The sequence below is a fragment of the Varroa jacobsoni genome, unplaced genomic scaffold (genome assembly GCF_002532875.2).
Source record: "Varroa jacobsoni isolate VJ856 unplaced genomic scaffold, vjacob_1.0 scaffold_631, whole genome shotgun sequence".
NCBI lineage: Eukaryota > Metazoa > Arthropoda > Arachnida > Mesostigmata > Varroidae > Varroa > Varroa jacobsoni.
Window position 1 is genome coordinate 261,607 of NW_019213533.1, and position 14,027 is coordinate 275,633.

General features: G+C 41.9%; 1 long non-coding RNA gene across 1 annotated transcript in view; it reads right to left on the reverse strand.

The window, feature by feature from the left end:
* LOC111262185 (uncharacterized) overlaps positions 1 to 14,027 on the reverse strand; it is a 46,758-nt gene that overhangs the window by 16,229 nt on the left and 16,502 nt on the right. The window lies entirely within an intron of this gene.

Below are 14,027 nucleotides of genomic sequence, written 5' to 3' on the forward strand. Positions count from 1 at the left end.
GGATCCATTCAAGCGTCAGATGTTGTTATTGTTGTTGATGACGCTAAAGACGTGTTTGCCATACAAGAGGCAGCCCTCCCTGGCCGGTGGGTTCTGTTAAACTGAAGGACATTTGACATCTGTCGGCATCTGCTGTCGGGCCGCTGAATAGAAAATGAGGGCCTTTTCTAATCGTCGCCTGGGGAGACGTCGTTCTAGTTTTTCTGCGTTATCGGTGTCCAGCTAGTCGGTTGTTCTGGCCTCTCTATAACGTCAGTGGCAACGATTGCCATGACTATAATGGCAGTACCAGCAATATTGACGAAGGCGGTAGCGACGCTGTCGTTTCTTTCGGCGTTTGGCAACCTGGCGCCGCGCTGGCGTTGTCCACTACCGTCGCTGCCAGCCGCAACAACGGCTGGTAAGTCCGTCAGCCAACCAGCCAGTCCGCTTCTCTGCCTCCCACTTGATGTTTATTTCGCTGATGAGGTTTTCGAATTCTAGCGCCCCTGCTTTTCGACGGTAGAGCACTACAAAGGTGCCTACTACTTTAGGGTGTAGAAGGCATCTAGAGGTGTAGAAGGTTCTATTCGGCAGTTGATGGCTTAGGTTACATAGCGTATGCTAAATAGTTTTTTGGGATGCTATTTGGCGTAGTACTTTGAGCTCGATTCATACAGGTGTACCCGTTTGCAGTGTATATTTGATTGGAACCCGATTTATTCACAGTAATCAACCAGCCATTACTGCCACTGGCTCTGCCGACCTCCTCGTTGCAGCGCCATCGCGGCCGTCATCAGTGCTACCGAAAAAGACGTTTCATTTCAAGTCGGGGGTTTAGTACGAGCGATTTGAGGGGTGCTGGAGAGAAAAAAGGGAGGAGACGTTTATACCTGCACCATTTTCATATGAACGCTGCGCTAGTGTAACATTTTCCCTAATGTCGTCATGGTTACCACAGGGAATGCATCGCGCCATTTGCTGCCGCTAGCTTTGTTTCGTTTACATACATTTCTTACCATGCCGCTCCGAATTAACGCTGGTAAAAGGCAAAGGCGGGATACTATGGGTATGGATAGCAGGAACTGCTGGTGCTGAATAACACAACGGCAGTAATCAAAATGGCGCCGATTGGAGTGCTAATCCCCCTTCTACCCCACTGCTTTCGCGGGTACTGCTGATGCTATTAGTGCTATCTGTGTGGCGTCGCCCCGCAACGTCTCGTCTATCCTTACTGAGCCGCTGGCGACATGGCTCTGCACCATCAACAGCATTAACAGTTTGCCCCATCACATTATCTGCTCAATAAACTAGCAGACCTGCTCTACTTCTTGCAGTTGGACGATTGCCGAGTTGAACAGGTTAATTGGCAGACCACAGGTGGCCCGCATATGGCATATATTTTTAGATTTGCTTTTTATTAGTTTTGTCCTATTACTACTTTCGTTGACCGGTGAACCGTATGAAATACAGGTTTACGAGATCTCTAAAGAAGGAAGGACTATCGTTTGTAATAGTAACGCAAAAGATGATGATACAAACGTAATCTATAGGCCAATGATCTTCCTTGCCAAAGGTTAATTTTTGGATGACAACGCACTGTAAGGGTCGGCGTCCTAGTCCATAACATTCTAATTGGTTCGGCTCATAATGTACATTATCATGACGCTTTGGTCAGCCATTGATTCACTGATGTAGTCGTTAAAAATATGGAGGCTGCTTGATAAAAACTGCTATTCATAGCAAGCCGAGGGCGTCGAACGACTGCATAATCTATACGTGAAAAGAGCCTTAACGTAACCAAGTTTCGTACATTGCTGCTCAGGTGCCAAAGTTGAATTTTACAATTGATCCAATGAACATATTGCCATAAATGACTCTCTACCCTAAGCCACGGACGAAATTGTCGATCACTTAATTTGACCTCTAACCCAACCTCTTCGCACTCTCTCATCTAATTATAGAGATATCTACAAGCAAAGATGGCCCATAGATTTTTTAGCATCCGACAAAAATCTTCGATGGCACAGTAGGGCAGGAAAGTACCCCAGCCCTCCTCAAGTCTTAGAAAAAAATCAACAGATGTCGACGGCTCAGTAATTTTTAGGATCGATTTCAGTAAAATGAGCGAGAAGGTGAGCGAGTTCTAAAGTAGTAATGTTTCAAGTTTGACGGCCGGTACTGCCGTTAAGGACTGCTTCAGGCGGTTGGCTTCCAGCACAGTGTATGCACAGACGTGTAACGACGATAGGCTTTCAACCTAGGCTATCATGTGCTTTCTAGTTTGACAGGCAAACACCATCACGGGGACCCGATGTAGATCCCATCAGCCGCATCTCAACAGGGTTCTGCTAGATAGAATATAAGTTCGCTTATCAAGTTCTCAACAAATGATGAATATTATATCAGCATAATGGTTCAACTCGTCTGCCAATGAACATTAGAGATACACTAGACGGAGTCATGGGCGTCGCTCGACAGTTGTTTTGTCGTTGACTTAATTCATATGGTTTATTAACCAACATAACATAAAGTATAAGATCTACTTCACCCGTTGCCCTGTTGCAACGATATTATTTGCCTGCTCTAATATATTCACCATATGAGAGATTTTTTTTAGTATTGGCTAAGGTCGACTTCTGTTCTATATGCCTTTGATAGAGTCCGCTGATCCATTGATTCCCTTTCTGTGATGTTACCAAATCTTGAAAGTTACTTTATAATAAGTAACTATAGATTCTACTAAATTATATATATATATATATATAGATGTTTTGTTTAGCATATTGATTCCCAAGCCGTCACTATGGCTTAAGTATGTTTTTCTTTTTATGATTTTCTTTAAGCACTAAATAATTAGATACGTACTATATTAAACGAAGACTTAAACACCTGATATGTCTCGATCCGCATATTAATTGTAATTCTAATTACTTGAAGATTGTTTATACTTTGTTAGACATTGAATTTATATATTTCTTGACGTTATAGGTCCTTTCCTTTTTGATAAAGGTCAACTTTACCACTTTAACTTTCCAACTAACATTTTAAATATTTGCCAAAATAATTACTGAAACGCATTTTCTTACATAACCAAGCTGATATAATTAGTTGGGTCTTTGAAGTGTTCACTCAAAGATATCGATTCTAGGTATAAGGAGCTGGCTTGCATTTTCACTCGGCTCGTGAAAATCTATCGATCCCGAAATCCCTTATATAAAGGACCATATTAAGCTTTCGCCCGCCAAGGCTTCCAATGGGAATTTTCAACCTAAAAAAAAAGAGATTTTTTCATTTATTTAGACCTTGCTTGACGGGAGCTTTCGATTAGTATTAAAAACGACCCATTCTACATAGACTACTATGTAGAAATTTGATTTCCATTTTACCCATATAAAAAAAAAAAAAAGAAAAATAAAGCCATCAAAATATATACATACATATCTTGTCTTACCCCCCTACAACTTCCTCTATGCTTTTTGCAAAAAATAAAAAAGACTGAAAAGGATAGGCATGACAAAAGACGACCAACTTAGCTCCTAGGGATCGAAAGAAGCAACTACGCAATTGGATTACTATTTTCTTAGTAATCCAATTAAGAATCTCAAACGTTTCAGACGGTATCTTACCGAACCGCCAAAAACCTTCACAGAGTTGATCACAAAAGAAGAATCGGTTCAGGTTAAACAAGCAAACAAACGTAAAGTTTAAGCAATATATAAGTAGATGCGAGGTGCATTGACCTTACGTCCTTCGAGTTTATGCTATCATACAAGGTTTATGCAAGAAGGCCAGTCAACCGTCTGATTAATGCCTAGCGACGGTTACGGACGTAAAACTTGAAGCATTTAATCTAATAAGGATCAATCCTTTCATCTGTAATACAATTATCGCTCTTTTCTTTACTATTATCTACTGATTCATCACGCAACAGTCTTTCGCGTCGCCTGCAATTCTTTAAAGCTCCTGTCTTTAGAAAATGCGATTATTCCTGCTGTCGCCTCTATTTTTCCTAACAGTCGCTATTATCATTTTCACGTCCATTGTCTTTTCTAAATGTCGTCCCGGTTTTCTTTCTCGATCAACGGTAGTTGGCCGGATAACTCGTTCAGGCTGCAAAAACAATGCAAATAACAAACACGACCGGATCCACTGACCCGGATCGGATAGGTACGACCTGCAAATGTAAAGCAGACCTGCCTGCATTGCAAATAAGCAATATTCTTATTCTTATATTCTTGTGGAAAGCAATAAACCGCACTTAATTTCAATTTGAGAAGACCCAATGCCAAGAGCTTGAAGAAGAAGAAGAAGAATAAGAATCATCGCTACGCTGTCGTCAGATTTCTGTAAATTTTTAGTCAAAGATATATTGCGTAGCTGCAATTCGTAAGCTGCAACTAGGTAAGACGACCTTAGTTTTTATGTAAAAGGGTATTAGACATTTGCATATGAAGGGTGGGTGTGGATGAATCGTACAAAGATTGCGATGATAAAGGGGCCATTCGACTGGCAAAAAACAACGGGAAAAAAATAGCTTTATAACACAAAATTAATTATTTTCTTTATAGCAAAAGAATCTAGAATCCCTAGCTTACTAGTAACTTATTCCATCTCAGTACTACAGTTTTATAACCTATGTTACCGTTATCACAAACAGTAGCTATCTATCATTGTCGAAGCTTGGAGGCATAGCTTATTACGGCAACTCGATGACCAATCAGCATGGAGGGAAACGCTCAGGTTCTTGTTGCGTTTGTTCCAAGGGCAGGTCCGAATGAATTCGTAGAAGAATCGTTACCAAATTCGATGGACCACGTATAGAATATACCCCCTGTCAAATTGTGTACTCCAGTGCAATTTTTTCACCTAATAGGGCGTATTTGCGATCGTTTAATTCTGCTATCGTTCTATACTTAACGCAATGGATCATTAAGCAAACGATATTCTATTAAACAGAATTCGTCTCACTGAACGGTAAACTTATCGTACTATGAAAATTTCTCCAGCAAGTAATCGCAGTTACTTAGATACTACTACTCATTATTTTACGTATATTATCCGCATACATATATATATATATATATAAATATATAGCCAGACTTAATGCATAGAAACCATACTTTGGACTGTAATAGAATGAAATCAGCAATACTTTTTAGGGGTCAATAAAATAACTTAAACGAGTGCAATAAATTATATCTATGCATCGTACTAGATTTATTGAAAAGGGGGAACTATGAATTGCCGTAAACATATGTATTGTAGAATCGCGGGGAAACACGCTGAGTTTTTAAAACATAACTCAAAAATGGGTGTTTTCACACTATTAGCCGGAGATTAGCCGGAAGCGTGCATAGCGTTCGCAGACCTAGTACTCATTAAAGCCAAAAAAAACTTAATAAATAAATTTTTCGAGCCATTTGGAATATTTTTGCATTATTTTTCTTGCTGTCCTATGCCTTAAAGGTTGACTGTATAGTAAGCCTTTGTACCACTGCCTCGCACAAAAAAAACGTACCCATCATAAACTGTCTTATCCATGACACAATTACCCGGACGCCGGAGATCGCCTTCTCTCCCGTATGGCTCGAATGCAACAACTAGCGAGAATTTTGGTAACATCAGCGCATTGCAAAGTTGTCCATTAGATACTTTGACGTACAACAATGTCTTAACATGACAGCCGTCTGATTGCTAGAACTATTCAAAGACTAGCTAACTCAAAAAGTCATGATGGATTGTCACCACCGTCGGTGACACATCTTGTTTATCTGGGAATAGGTGATGTCTGGAATGGCTCGAGGGCTTGCTGGGCTGCACGGCTAATACTTCAGCAGACACGTCAGTGTCCGACACCAAGACCGTGACGTTGCAGTGCTAAATTCCTCGCCCACTAAACTTAGAACTAGCCATGTAAAGCGATGCCCAATGGTAATATAGGCCGTAATAACTTGAAACGTTTAAACACGTAGCCCGTTACCGACGGTAGGGAAGAAAAAGCGTAGCGCCATAGGTAGCCTACTAATTTGCCAGACCCAACATAGCTGAGAGCTAAATAAAATAGATTTCTGGAATCATCACCAAGCCGGCCAGAAACGGCGACCGCTGCGGAGAACAGGTCAAGAACTCTGCGCAGACAAGCAAATGGCAAAATAACGAAATCAACCGATTCGACTGTTTGCGTAAGCTTGATTTACCAAAATCCGGCCCCACCCACGCATGGTGTCACGTTTTCCCTTCAGGACCCAAAGCCTGCTGATTTCGATGTAGAAGCAGACGTTGATCGGGAAGCTTGCGATTGTCACTGCTTTGTACGATACGCGCAATGTAATTCAAGCTACCTGGACTGTGATCTGCTGTGGGTCGTCATCTGACTACGTTGCGCTAAGCGAGGTCTGATATTTTTTAACATATGCACGTTCTACTATGAAGAGTATATAGGATTTTTTCGCTCGAAATCTATAGTAGTCAAGTATTACCTGTTTCGAAAAGTGGTCCAGTAATGTCAACTGACTGAAATTAACAACAAGCTATTACTGCTACTGGATTCCCAGACGAGAGGGCATACATTACTGCTTGTCATCGCCTGACGAACGATGCTAGAAATGCCGTCGGAGCTAATAGTGAGTAGAAAGCTAGTCTATTTACGACTTGAATTTCTGTGAAGGAAAACTGTTGGTCAGTACAACAGCTAGGTTTTTTGGTATATTGTCGACAAGCTGCAAATGTTACCTGTATCATGAGCATGTAGATGCTGTTGATGTAAACTATTCCCGATACTTATAGAAAGCGCATTGTTCATTCTGTCTGTTCAAATCATCGCTTGTGCACTATTGGGAATCGATTCAGCCTCAAATGACTGAAAAAGCATTCATATGATATTCTAAACCTACCGAGTTCCTCCTCAGGGAACAATTTATGTTTAAAATTGCAGCTTAATTCAACATGTACAGACACTATCTGCCAAACATAAACAACAGTAATTCGACAGGGGCTCAAAATATGTTAGATGACAATGGCTAGACGCTAATTTTAACCAAGTGCCAAAATACAGTTGCGGCTCAGTAGAGCGGTTTTGGCCTCACAGGAGCGCCATGCTGGAAAGTCCTGTTGCTTTCACTATCCGCGGTTAAAGGATGACTGGAAGCTGGAAAGGGACGGAGAGTTCATTCGCCGAACGAGCGGCTGATAAACAGGAAACGGCACGCGAAAGCCGTCTACAAAGGCTGCCTGATATTGTCACCTAGCAATGAGCCCCTGCATGAGGCCAAACCAGTTTCTTCTAATGTGCTCATAGGCTGCTGATTTGTTCTAACTATCCTGAAATAACAGATTTGCCTGACGAAGTAGTATATCTCTGACAATCAGTCGATGAACGTAGACCTTTTAGAAAATTATGAACTATACAATTTCATCTTGGTTTTTCTAACATTTTTACCTACAGTTGCTATTTCACTGTAATATTGGCTGTTTTTCCCTTTCAATATATGCACTTATTGTAAAGGCACATTTAAAATGCTCACTAATGGTGAAGCGGACAGACTCATATCGGTCACAGTCGACGCGTACGCTGCCATACCAATTGCTAAAATACAACGACTTAAACAACTGGATGTTATTCCTATAGGTGAAGATTGCTTCTAGTCTTAATTAGTCGCATAAGAGTTCGGAAGGCGGGCCTAGCTACACATGTGTATATATCTACATATATTGGCGCGGATAAAATATTTAAACTTTCACATATAAGTGAAGGCCCTATATAAACGCAAAGCGAGCGCCTGTGAAGAGCCCGTCCGTCTCCTCATAACCGGCGCAGGGGAACGTGGTAAGTAAAGTCTTCTACCTAATCGACCACATTTCCCTTGTTTTTGTTTACTGGAAAAACATTACAGAAAAGTTGAGGAAACGTCCAGTGAGCGGCAAGCTGTTTTTGTTAGATGAGCTAGGTGTGAAGAAAGTGTTCTTGGAAGGCATCTGAATAACGGCAAGGTTAACCTGGGACGTGTTGAGCAAACTACGCCAGTGCGACGTTATCCGACTCAACGATAAAAGTACAGCTCGAACCACTTGTGAGCCCACAAGGTTGATCAGCACAAACCTCTACAACGATGCCGACCTCGTGACGCACTAACTACCAATATGCAACGGAAACATTGAAAATACGCGTGTCTTACATGAGCACGGCGCCCTTTACCGTTCCAGTCAAAAAAAGTACAACCCGTACTGCTGAGACCTAGGTGTCTTCAAACTATTATTAGGGTCATTTAAGCGCATCGAGAACTGTCGTCTGATGGCCAGAACGGTCTAGACAGTCGTGCGTTTACAAGGTGCGCAAGCTTGCGAAGAATGTCGCCGAAGTGGGTCTTTTATTAGTTGACAACGTATCTGGGGATCGGATTCGTTGCTGGAACAAAATAAACCTGGACCCTATTGACAAGAGAAAAAACGGAAATCACTGCAAATACTATCGTGAGAACGGGATATACGGCAGGACAACAGGTCTCCCATGGGCCTGTTTTTACAAACTGCTGCAAGACACTTTCGTTCTTGCTACCCAACGATAAAGTTGAGCTAGTCTATTATATATACATACCGATCACTAGCACGAAAATTCGGGGTTTTTAGAATGAGTTTTCATGAATAAGCCCTACCTACGTGCTCTGAGACTGTCAACAATGTTGATAGTTAATCTCGTACAAGCGGAAAAATTTATCATTTTGGATTATGCACCAGCGCGTATATGAAGTTAACTCATTTTTGAAAGATCGTACACTAACATAGCCTCATAATAGCAATAGTTATTTCTGCGTTTAAGCATACGCAGGCTCCACTTGCAAAAGACGCAATTTTGAGCAACAGGTCTGTGTATCGACCGTTAATTGTCTAGTCAATCTGTTGGCAGACACCTTAGTGTCCGCTCGAGAGCTTCGAAAGATGTCGGCCTCCTAAATGCTGACGCATATAGCGTGGTGATTGCGAATCTAGGAGAAATGCTATGAGTTTACCCGCCATACTGAAGCCCGCGCTCACAGATGGAACGTCGAAGCGCCTAAATTGAGTCGATCACTGTAATACAATAAGATTAACTGCTCTTGGTTTCTACCATTTGATGTGTGAGTCCTAAAGGCATTATGTCTAGTCTTTTTATGCATTTCAAAACGCGCTTTGTAGCGTTAATTTTTCCGCGCACTAGACGCCCTAGTTAAAGTTTATCTGTGTAGTATTTGTTACGGAATATTTGTCAAGAGACTTTTTATAACTATCAAAGAGCTCTTATTCTACCCTGTATATCGTTTATCCGTTGCCTGTGAGCACCCTCCGTCATGATGTCGCCAGTCTCAAGCAAGTAATAAAGAAAATTATAGCAAACAGTCGCTTTTGTTCATCGTGCTACAGAATGAACGTTGAACCTAGCAAATTTGTGACCGATCAAGCAGAACTTTGTCTGCCAATGATTCCATTGGCAATTGTGAGGCTACCGATATGTAGAACAAGCCGGTACTTTTTTGATGTGACAAAAATTGAGCATATAGGGCACAAAGTTGATGAAACTCGATTTAATGCAAAAAAAAAACAAATGATTATGCAGGTATGTAACAGCGTATATGATTTGCGGCATAACGACCTAACCCTTTGGTAATCTCTTGCGCCTCTGTAACCGTTTACTATGCACCTACTTAGTTTCATTGCTAGCTGTATAGCTTTATCGATAATTATGCTTTATATGGGTTTAGGGCAAACTCGAGACGAACTCAGGGTTCCCATGGAAATTCTAAGCAATGGTCACCGAGGAGATTGGTGTAGATTTGTGAAGAAACGCGACGACGAAACGGACGAAGTCTAGATGTCTGACATTGAGATAATAGATGCCTGGAACGAATGAAACCTAGGATGGCAATGGCGAACGTATTCTGCTTAAAAGTTCCCGTATAATGCAAAAGAATTCTCCATGGAATGCGACCCATCAGCTGTGGGTCCCACGAAAAGTTGCTACATAGTCATTAAAAGCATTGACCAAAATTTCCAAATCAGAGAATCCTTATTAACAGATGTCCCACAATAGGAATTTAGCTTTTGGATTAACAACTTGCAAATTGTAACGGTATTATATATATATTTGAATATATTTGATACATATTGGAGTATATTTGATACTGTAAGAATCTATCCGTGACCTATAAAGTTTCAATGAACGTCGAAGTTGGTGACCAGAACAGCTGTTAAGTTCATAGGCGTTTACTAAAGGAGCAATCAAGTCCAGTCGTGGGTCACATAAGATTAATTATTACGGTGTATGGCACGTGCAACCACCGTGACACCGAAGGCTATAACTAGGCATAGCATATCACAGAGAAATCATCTACGACATATTGCAGATTTCTAAGACTCATTATGTAAATCAGTTTCAGGTGGCTGTGTATTCAAAGTAAGGAACGCCTCTTCTCTCGGAAGCGTTGCTGTTACCGTTATCAATAACGCGAATATTTCTTGCAGCCGAAAAAGACGTACCCCCCCCCCCCCCCCCTTCCATTGATCTTCTCACTTCTTCTCTGTTCGAACTCTGATCTCCACGACCTCGTTCGTGTTGCTTGAAGTCAGAGTACCAGTTTCAAAATAGAAGACATTATTGTCTTTATTACTGAAGCTGCTTCCTAATTTCATATGCTCGTTTTAAGAGCAATAATCACGGTGGTGTATTGCGCTACAGTGTGTGTGTACCAAATTGCAAATACCTTTTGGTCTCATCGAGACCGTCTATATTGCTCTCGTCTAGAGAACTTTAGTAGCAAGCAATCAAATGTATAGTTGTCAATAGACCTGGTCATTCTCGTTGTATACTTTTACCCTGTTAATCAGTCATAATAGCTGTACTGAAGCCTAGCTGGAAGACTTTTAATTTGTGCTAAGCTGGCTGCCAAACTGTGGCTGTGGTGCTTGGCCAGAGCCGCCTTCTGATTTGGGAGTACACACGATATACTGCTCGTCGACAGCTTCTCTTTCCATCTGTACTCTATCGTTTTAACGTTACTGCTATGAACGAGCCGGAGCTTTGGGACGGACATCTGTGTTGGCAGCGACTGTTGCAGCGCCTTCCGAGGGAAAGGGCCCAGACGAGTCTGGTGCTGTCCGAGACGGTCCTTTCACACGTGTTGTGATACGGAAACCTTCCACTCTTTGCCCCTATCTTACGTCCCTGGTCAGGGGTCTATCTGTTTACCCGATTTACCTTCGCCAACCTCGCTTTCCTTCTGGAAGCAACCGTTAAAACAGAACGGGCGGCTAAGCCTATACCTTCAGTCCCCCAGGCTAGAGTTGATCTTTCCCTTCGCTAGACCCATTCTATTTCCTAGTAGCCCTTATCAACACCAACATTGCCACTGCAAGCAGTAGGTATAGTAGAAGGATGATCATCGCCGAAGTCTACACGAACACGGGCTATTAACCTTAGCCCTAACCGGGGATGTCATTTAACTTTTCCTGCTCTAAGCCATAAAATCGTATATATCGCTATTACCAAATAAGGACACCGATAACACACTTGTTTTCCATCGTTGGCTGCCTTCGCAAACTTGAACATAGAGCCAAACGACAGTTCGAGACGCCCTCTGGTGAGGCTACCTATGGTTACTTGAAGCTGACAGCAGCACCCCAGCAACAGCAGTAAATGAAGCCGCAATATTCCCTTTAATATGAGGCCCAGGCCTCTGGTTGAAAGGAAGCTAGAATGGCGGCTTCGAGTCCCGCCGACGACACATATTTCACAACCTGCGTGAGTAAATCTAAATTTCAGCAACAGAAGCAGCAGAAAACCTAGCTTTCAGTAATAATCCCATCACTTCCTCTTTTGTATAGGTGCAAAGTTAGTTAAGCATTGCAAGACACCAGATGACCAACAAGTAGCGTATTCGTGGCAATAACTTATAACACCAATATTAAAATTTCAAGCAATCATTTTAAATGCATATATAAAAACTTGTTAGCCTCATCTGTATCTTCTTTGTTATTCATTCTTTTCTAATTGCATTGCTTCTTAGCAGATTATATGCCGCAGACTGATCCCATTTCTCATTATCCGTCAGTATCATCATGAAGATCTCCTCGCATCAGCTCCGTATTGAATATATATACCGAACGGCTTTTCTAAATCCGAACTTTTCGGCGCAATACTTTGTTTCTAAATTATGAAGAAACAAAAATTGATATTTCAACAAATTTTCTGCATGTATTAAAATTATTGTTCAAAACAGTTATACGGTATATTCAGTATAACGAGTATATACTTGTTTTACAAATGCGCAAACGACTTCTTGTTAAAGTTCAAACGGATGTGCGAAAACCTTCTTAACAAATCAGCGTGTCGAGGTCGTTGTGCTCACACTTATTGGACTTTAGCTCGATAATGCCCCATATATCAGTAATCTGGCGAATTCAAAGCTGGGCTGTACGGCGGCCATGGGGGCCTGTTCTAGAATACGCTTACGCAAGCAGTTCCGCACTAGTCAGATAGTATGAGCCGATATGCCACCTTGCTGAACCTACTTTAGGCACTTTAGAACACGTCAAGAAACCCCTATGTTGACACACAGAAGTATGCCAGCATGACGTTCACTCACTAACAAGATATCACACCCGGAACACGAATATTAGCCGGGAAATCGCTTTCACCTACGATGCACGTATCTTCTAGATGGTGGGCAGGCCAGTGACTGTTCTGCGATTGCTTTTTGCATAAGTGGTAAAAATCCTCAGAACTGTTTTTGATAACGACTTTACAGATCAAACAGATCAATCGACAGAAATGCACTTTTGGACGGCATCGGTTAACTGTCGAGTTCATACTGGATGTTCCACTGTGCTGCGTTAGAACTTACTTTTACTGCCCCGCCCTCGTAACCGCTTTTTTACTTATAATGCCCCAGACTATCGATGTGGGGTGACAAAGGTTACAGCCTTTGCACGAGTTAGTTCAGCACGACAGAATTGGACAATAGCTGCTTTTTGCTTCACCTGCGAAAACTCCGCACTGTTTTTCCTACATTGAGCTTTGTACTTAAAAAACAGCTAATTTTTTAGTACCACAAATAACGAATAAGTGGAAGTCGGCCTTGGTAAACAGTGTATCGAGGTTTGTCCAAAATACATAAGCAACCCCGTATATATATCTATACATCCCTAGGAGTCTCAATATATTAAACATGTTACATCAGTTGATTGGTGTCGCGCCATTTGCCAGGTAAAATATAATCATTCCGGTGCTTTAAACTGAAACACCTTGCCCTTCTCTCTATCTGTAATACAGCAAAGTATTTTACCATGTTCAGACAGAGCAAGTTCGTGTGACCTCAGTTTTGGCAAATGCGTTTATTTATAACTGGTACTAAATTAATTGTTTCATATAGGGTGGAGTAAAGAAGAGACCAAATCCAGCACCTTTTCGGGTTACCGCATCCCATCTATCTAGATCTAGACATACATGACAAAGACCAGAAGCAAATAGTGTTTGAAGATTAGTCCATACAGGGTAAGGGGGCGTACAGATCGGCTGTGATGCTGAGGCTTCTTGCTTTTCTTGTGGAATCGCTACTGCTTCTGTCGGTTTTACTAAGAAACATCGCCGCTCTTTCTATGCGTCTGTGTTCGGGTGTCTGGGTCCTTAGGTTCCTGCTATCACGCATCAATATACCCTAAAGCATAGAACAAAAAAACAGAACACTTTTTGCCCCCTTGTCGCCCCTCTCCTTTTTCTCACGTTTTTTTTTTCTGACGTTTTCCCCTGCCCCCTCTAATACGGACAGTTTGAATTTCAGCCTGGCTACCCGCATTTCTTTACGTCTGCTCCTTCGATTTTGCACGGGACATCAAGCGGAGTGAGTCAGACATAGTAAGGCCCGGCCTGTGGGGGAAGTCTGGTAACCGTCTGCTCGGTGCTTTAGCGAAGAGTACGTACGGTGCAGAGCAAGAATTGCGGGCCTAGGCACGCGAACGTCATTTCCCTTTGCCTGTCATTTTTTATACCACAGTTATCTCCTTCCACTCTGCTCTGG